The sequence below is a fragment of the Castanea sativa genome, chromosome 5 (assembly GCF_040712315.1).
Source record: "Castanea sativa cultivar Marrone di Chiusa Pesio chromosome 5, ASM4071231v1".
Taxonomy (NCBI): Eukaryota; Viridiplantae; Streptophyta; class Magnoliopsida; order Fagales; family Fagaceae; genus Castanea; species Castanea sativa.
In genome coordinates, this window is record NC_134017.1 from 39,055,531 (window position 1) to 39,064,093 (window position 8,563).

The window sequence follows — 8,563 nt, forward strand, 5'->3', positions numbered from 1 at the left end:
CTTCAGCACAACACTTGGAATGTAGGAACTATGCGGCTAGCATCGCACATGTCAATCTCTTTATGGCTTTATGCACTTAAATCAACAACCCAACAAAGTAAATCATCTTTACAAGTCATAATATCTAGAAAGATCATCTTTATAAATTAAGGGGAAAAAATAATTAGGAGGTAATCAACACTTACATTTTGAAAATTGCAGAGGCCAAAAGCGTTCAACAAGAACTAATCATAAGGCCCGAGCTTTTTCTAGGCTTTGATTGCTTCTTCAAGTCTACTCAAAACATTTCTTCTCATTGGAGGAGAAGAAAGAGCCAGAGGATAAACAATGGCATTGATGTTTGTATAAAGATTCGAGATTAATTATTAAACTTATACCGAAAAGAATTGATGTTTGATCAGATGCACCCGCTCCAAACGTGAGCAATTTTGGGCAACCCTTGACTCATCTTTGTAGTTGGCTTCTAAAATTCTGCTTATGGAATTGCATATAAATTGCAAAAACATCAGCATTGAAGAAGATAAACATTAAAAAAGAAGTGCAATGATTGCTGAAAAAGGAAATCTAGAAAGGACGTACCTAGTGGAAGCATATCAGTAGTTAAACCCGAAATTTGTTGGAATATTTTGGGACATGAGAAATTTTAGGCTTGCCAATAAAATGTTACCCTAATATCGGTGACTCATATTAGCGACAGTACCTTTTCCCAATTTGATTCTAAGTACTCTTTCATATTACCTATCCACTGATTATTGGAATATTTTGGGACGTGGGCAATCTTTGTCCAATCCTCTCCAATTTCCTTCTGGCATCTTTGCTCTAAGTGGGGACATTTACAAATCCTCAGGAACTGTAACGAGTTGAGGCAACGCATCCCTTCGGGAAGGGATGTCAAATTAGGGCAATCTATAATTTCAAGGTCTTGAAGTGATGTGAGGTTGCCGATCCATTCTGGTAAAGTCATCAAGCTGGGACATTTCAAAATCAAGAGTTTTTGGAAAATAGTAACGGATTGAAGACATGCAGGAAGAGACTCGAGTTTAGAAATTTCTTTGAAATACAGAGACTGAAGGCAGTTAACATGTTGAAATTTTGTGCCATCATCGTCTGCATCACTAAATAGATCAACTTCCTCGTAGTCCTCAATGTGCAGCTCCTTAAGAGAGGTGAGATGTCTCAGAATTTGAGACAGAGATGTAAAGTAGCCCCCAACATGTAATTCCAAAGAAGTTAGGTTTTGAAGCCACTCATCTGGAAGAGGCTCTTTGTCTTGCATCTCCTCCAAATGCAATTTCCTTAATTTGGAGAGAGGAGGGATGGAGGAGGGAAGTGAAGAAGCTCCTGCCGTATTCATCTTTATCTTCATCGCCATTGTTTGTTGCAATGCCTTCCAGCTAACCCTTCTCAAATAAAGCAGTTCTTCGAGATGTGGAAACGGCGGCATGGAAGTCAACTTTCTACAATATTCTATAGTCAAGTCGAAAGACAGGAAAAGGAAGGCAATGATATGAGTCCAAATCTTCTGTCCCACTTTTCCTACTCCACTCTATACTCCACCAATAAAAACTTGCCACGTGTTCACCTAATTAATTAAATACTACTATTAATTAATAACGGTAGCATTAATAAGTCAATAATGATAGTATTTAATTAATTAGGTGAACACGTGACAAGTTTTTATTGGTGGAGTAGAGTGGAGTAGGAAAAGTGGGACAGAAGATTTGAACTCCAATGATATGTGTTGGTGATATTGATGACTTCATGATGATGTGGATGTCATTATTGTTGCATCGCCGTTATCAACAATATCCCTCTTCCACCATCCATTTAGATTAGGACACACTTCTAGCTCAAGTAACTCTAGGGATGGGAAAAATGTTGTCAATGATGAAGTAGAGACTTCATTGGTGATATCCAAGTCTGATATGTACTCTAGACTATACATTTCGGAAAGAGATATCTTTTGAAGAGATGGCAATTGATACAATGGTGGCAAATGTTGGCATTTCTTGCAACATTCTATATATAATTTAGTAAGATTTGTTAGCAAAGAAAGCCAAATTGAAAATCTCACACCCCTGTACAATTCTACAGTCAAATATTTTAAATTTTGGGGTGGTTATAGGCCATCTAACAAATTTTCCTGATCACCAGCGTTGATAACATCATCAAGCCTATAACTCCATCATAATGACAAGTCACTGAGATGCTGCTTCTCCTTCAAGTTTGCAGCCTTTGTTTCTGAGATAGCATCTTTCACCAATTCCAAATTTTCAATCCCTATTTTTCCTCTCAAATCATTTAGGGTCTGTTCGGTTGGAGGGGTGGAAAAGTGGGAGGATGAAAAATATTTAGTTTTTCCTTTTGTGTGTCCGGTTGGAGGGGTGGAAAAGTGGGAGGGTGGAAAATGTAATTTATATAAATTGACTATTATACCCTTGTTACATAATATGTAAGAAATAGATTTATTTGTACTTATTACATAATATAAAATGTTCAGGCAGTGTTGAAAAAAAAAAACGTTCAGTAACGCTGAGGAAAAAAAAAAAAAAGAACGTTCAGTAACGTTGAAGAAGAAAAAAAAGAAAAGAAAAAAAGAACGTTCAGTAACGTTGAAAAAAAAAAAAAAAAGAACCTTCAGTAACGTTGAAGAAAAAAAAAAAAAAGAAGATTAGAAGCATCAGGTGGGATGGGGGCTTTTTAGTCCCAGCGTTTTCTCCTCACAGTTTTCCTCCCAATTTGGGAGGAAAATATTTGTGGGCCTGGGAGGAAAATTTTCTTCCCGGTTTTTCGTCCTTCCTTTGTTTTCTCTCCAAACGAACAGTGAAAAATGCCTATTCTCCTCTCTTTGTTTTCTATCCTCCCTATTTTCACTCCAAACGGACGGGCCCTTAGCTTGTTCAATTCTGCTAGTCCACCACAGTGCTTGAAGGAACCTATGGGGTCCTTACTAACAACAAATAAGGATAATGTTTGAAGAGAAGTCAACTGTCCAAGTCCATATGGCATATGAGTCAAATTGTAACATGACTCTATATCAAGATGCTTGAGGTTGACCAATTTTTGAATGTCTATTGGTAACTCTTTAAGTTCCTCACACCAATTGAGTTTCAATGTGTGCTGATTCACCAATCTCATAATAGAACCAAGGAGAACCTCAATATCATTAAAGGAAAGGTCAAGGTACTTTAGATGCATCAACTTACCTATAATATTTGGCAATTTGTTAATTTTTAAGTGACTTAGGTCTAATGCACGCAAATATCTAAAAGTAGAAATAAGTGTTTTGAGAGCTGATTCTTCCACTGGATGATTCAATCCATGGGATGTCAATAAGAATGTTCACATCTTTTTTGCTTTAACCAATGAGTTTAAATTCTCTTCAAAGAATGAATCATTCTTAAATGTGCATAATAGATGACGACTTTTTTCATTGACATTTTTTGCATTAGAATCAACTAATGTACACTCAATCCTTGAAATAGATAATGCAAGATCATGGACTAAATCATGCATCTTAAACCATGTATCCTTATACGTGGAGCCACCTATATATTCTACTTGGAAGAATGACCTCCAATGTAGTTCCATGAAGTACTCATTGGCAATGTCCTCTAATTGTTGGTTCCTCTCTGGTGACTGGATAAATCCTTGTGCATCCATAATGATATCAATGTCTCACTGCTAAAAGAATAATCTTTGGAAAACAATGAACAATAAGCAAAACAACACTTTAAATGTGATGGGAGATGATCATAACTCAATTTTAGAATAGACAAAACCCCATCTTTCATTTGAGTTACATTCATGAGTTTATTATTTTTAATATTTTACCATTCAACTCTTGTTTTTTTAAAGTATAATACTCTTCCTATTGTCTTTATAACAAGAGGCACACCACAACATTTTTCTACAATGTCCCTTCCAATTGCTTCAAGGTTAGGATTGATGGTCTCTTGCTTTTTTTCAAATGCCATTTGCTTAAATAATAACCAAGATTGATCATTTGATAGGCCTTCTAAAAGATATGGTGAGATTATACTGGTAATATCTGCAACCAAGTTGGTTCATGTAGTTATCACCACCTTACTTCCCTTTAAGCCATCCAACAAAAGTGTTTTCAAATTACACCATATTTCTTTGTTCTCATTCCACACATCATCCAACACAAGTAAGTACTTCTTTTGTTGAGACTTTTTCGAAGTTCAATTTGCAATTGATCCATTTCAAGGTTGTTAGGCCTTGTACCGATTGCAAATGCAAGTATCTTTTCAGCAATTGTTTTCACATCAAAGTCATCAGACACACACACACCCACATTTGCAACTCAAAATAAGCCTTGACCTTCACATCATTGTATATATATTGAACAAGTGTGGTCTTCCCTAGCCCCCCAATTCCTACTATGGATATGAACGAAACGTTCTCCCCCACATTAAAGTCCAACAATTGACCTATGATGGCCTTCTTATCCTCCTCTCTCCCGATAACGTCTTCTTCACGTACGAATGAGTGAGTTTGATCCTTTTCCTAGTCACAATTGCTGTCCCTAAAGGACGCTTTACCAATTGGAAATTGTTCCTATCCTTTGCTATATTATTAAGCCTCTCCCTCATGGCCTTTATTTGTGAGCCATCTTAAAACCAAAAGCTAGTTGATTTGAGCTAGAAAAGAAAACGTGTACCTTCTTTGTCATTTTAGTACCACCCACCACATTTTGCCGCAAAACATGAGTGGAGAACTCGCTCAACAAGTCATCTGCATAAAAAACTGCTTCTCTAAGCTTCATAAGCCAGTTCTTGACTTGATGGTTACTAACCTGCTGCTCTTCTGCATCCCCAAGAACAGCTTGAATGGTGGAAACAGTGTTTGACATTTTTTCGAGGTCATCTTTGAAACCCCAGATTGATCCAACTTGTTGGAGAGTGTAGGAGCCCAAGCTTTCAATGATCTTCCGCGCAACGCCATACAGGATTGCATTGACCATTTCTTCTTGTTGGGTGAAAGAAAACACTGAGAGATAAACAAGAAAGCTGAAAAAAAAAAAGAATGAAATGTGGTAGAAAGAAAGAAACAAAGAAAGAAGATTAAAATTTTGTAAAGGCAACACTGCTCAATTTCGCTTTCACGTGGAAAGAAGAGCACTGATTGATGATGATGATTCCGCGTGAAGAATGAAGAATGACTATTTGAACATATGACTAATTACTGTTTGGTTTCGCAAAAAGTAAGTGAATAAAAAGTTTTTAATAACTGTTCTTGGGACATTTGGTGACAAATTGTAAATTTAATAACACTCTATTGCTATATGCATGTGAACATATGACTCCGTGGAAAGAAAAGGACCCCTATCGGTCGGTAATGATTCCGCATGAAGATTGAAGAAGTATAATTGAGTTTTACAATTTGACTAAAGGAATGTGAACATATGACTATTAATATTAGTTTTGCAAAATTACTGAAAGTTCAAAAAGTGTGTAAAACACCTTTAAACGAACAAATTACCAATTCAAGCTTATAGACAAACAATGTACGTGCGGAAAATGTAAATAAGCTAACACAGAATTGATAAAGTAATCTAAACCAAATGAAACCACATCCACAGTAGAAATTAAATGGCAAAGATTAAGGGAAGAGAGATGCAAACACAAGGACAACACAACGATGTGTTATTGAAGAGGAAACCGAAGCCCTCAACGTAAAACCTCTCCGCCGCCCACCAAGCGGTCAATAATCCACTAAAGAATGTAGTTGTGATACATGGACAACAGAAGACCCTCCAAGCCTAATCTACCCAGTGTACCTACGCCTTCCAAGCTCCTACTCTAACGAGGTAGCGCCGAACCTATTTCTTCTTTACCTTTTCGGATTCTGCTACAGCCCATAGCATCAACCAATATGAAATTGGTCCCTTCTTAATTGCTTCCCAAAGCACCAAATAGCCTTCTCACAGATATGGGTATGGTGAGAAAAGGTTTTGGCAATAGTCCTCCCAAGGATGTAACAATGGAGAGGAAGAGAGTAGAGGAATTTGAAGAGTCTCTAAGTGAAGATTGTGGATGAGTTAATCTTGTTTTTCTCTAGTGTTTTTCTCTCAAAATTCTCTTTAGAAGCTCTTTACATTTTGTGGGTATAAGGGGTATTTATATTGGGATGAGAAAGGAATGCGAAGAGTCATATTTTCCCAAACAGGCTGGCTGGTGACTTGGCCTTGCGACTTGACTGAGTCGCAAGTTCAAGCCACGAGCAAACAGAATGGCCAGACTGGACTTTTTGTCTTGTAGTGCTCTAGCTGGCGTTACTGTTCAACTTTTCAGCACGCTTTGCTCGTGTGCATCATCTAGTGGCTTGCAAGCCGCGAGCCACCTGCGAGATCCAACTGCGAGTCCCCGCTTCACTGCACATTCTTGAGCATTTCTTCACACTCTCACACACTATCCTTACATGAATCCCACCTAAATACAGGGTTTCTAAGTGCTGAATTACAAGCAAATTGGCACGGAATAAAGCCAACACAATGGTTGATAAATTTCAACCTTACAATCTCCTTCTTTGGCTATTCCTTGACAAAACCCTAAAACAAACTCTAGACTTAACATGTGAGTTGGGAACAGTTGAACAAAACTCACTCTCACCTAACTCTAGAATATGTGTAACTCTTGAATCATAAGAACAAGTGTCTCCTAAAATACAACAACACAATATGATCATTGCATGCGGAAAAACTTGTAATGCATATGAGACAAGCACAATGCGATCAAGCACAATGGAGTAAAGTAATAGACCAAAGCTTGACCATAAAAGCAATCACTATAAAATAGTGACCACAATGCTCATTCACACTTGGAATGAACATCCGAACATGTAAGCTATTAAGCTTAAATGCAAAGAATCATTTGCATGTCCAACACTCAACCAATGCACAATACAAGAAGTATATGCATCTAGGAATAAGATCCTACAAGGGCACAAGAGTGATGTACTAAAAATAGTGCATAGAAAAACATCAAGTACATAAGCTACAAAGCATAGGTACAAAACATAAAGGCTGCCTAAGCATGGCACAAACCATAAAAGCCTACAGACCATAGAAAACAAACCCTAAAAGCTTACAAAAGCAACATGGCTACAGATATGATGTACTAAAGAAAATGCACACTATAAACTAAAAGTGGTTGAAGTTTCTTCCCCTCAAAATGATGAGAAGCTGTGATGCACTTGGAACATATATACTTGTAACCTGAAACACTTGCATAAAACACATTAGACCCTCAAGGTAAAGCAAGTAATAAAAGAACAAGTATAATGTAACAAGTAAAAAGCGATCAAGTAAACATGTTGTGAAACATATGAGCAACTTGATCAAACACATGACAGTCATATGGAAATGACCAGAATGATCACATAGCAAAGCAAATGATCCTCCGAACATGCAATCAATGAAGCACAATAGCACAAGGAAGTATGCATGTCCAACACACAAACACGATGCAAAGAGAACAACAAAACATAGATACTAAACATAACTTAAAGCACCATAAAGCAAACAAGAAAACAAATATAAAGAAACACAAACAAAACAAAGTTTTCTTATAAACACAATGTCTTCTCCCCCTTAGTATATGCATCTCCCCTATGGAAAAACTCTCCCCCTACAAATGTGCACAGGAGTCATATAGAAATGACAAAAACTTTCACTCTCCCCCTTTTTGTCACGAATAGACAAAGGGTCAAGGAGAAACGAGGGCAAGAGATGAAGGTACGAACAATGATAATGATGCATGAGGGGTGCAAGATGAATGAGAAAATGAAGCTCAAACCTAAGACAAAACAGCATGCTACAAAGCATAAGGTAAACATGACATGCTTGGATGAAGAAAAAGGTATAGACCAATGCATGACAAGGGTAGCAAAGGTGTGTGCAAGAGGTGGCTATGTGCAATGCATGACCAATGCATGGAAAATGCACATGTGGGGCAATGTATGTTAAAAACACAACCAATTAACTAAACATGTTCCTAGTGAGGAAATATGAGAAACTCCAAAGTTTAGTACTCATCAGAGTCCAAACAAGCGAGAAAATGCCTAAGAAGCATTTTATTAAACACCTAGCATGCACACTATGAACAATAATGAGAAACAATGCATGAGCATCATGAAATCTACCCTTAATGCATGTACTTTGTGCCACAAGGGGACAACATCCAAAGCAAATTATCAAAAGAAACCAATCCCATAAAAATTTGACAAAAAATAAGTTTTCCCAACCTCTATGATGAAAATCCGAACTAAGAGCACAAAAACTCTCCAAAACATAATCTAAGGATCCAAAACAATGAAAAGAGTTTAAAATTACCTTAGAGATGTTAATGGAATGAAAAACCATTCACATTGATTGGGTTTTGATGTAAAAATATTGAAAGGGGGGTTTAAGAGAGGATGGGAGAGGTTTTAAACAGGTTTCCCACGAAAAACATTTTAAAAAGCTATTTCAGGGTGTTTCGCGACTGCGCGAGTCGCCAAATGAGTTGCAAAAATTTTCGCGAGTCGCAAGATGAGTCGC

The 8,563-nt window shown here is 37.2% G+C and overlaps 1 pseudogene; it reads right to left on the reverse strand.

Moving 5' to 3' along the window:
• Window positions 1-682: 682 nt before the first annotated feature.
• Window positions 683-4,987, reverse strand: LOC142635153 (disease resistance protein RGA2-like; annotated as a pseudogene).
• Window positions 4,988-8,563: the final 3,576 nt, after the last annotated feature.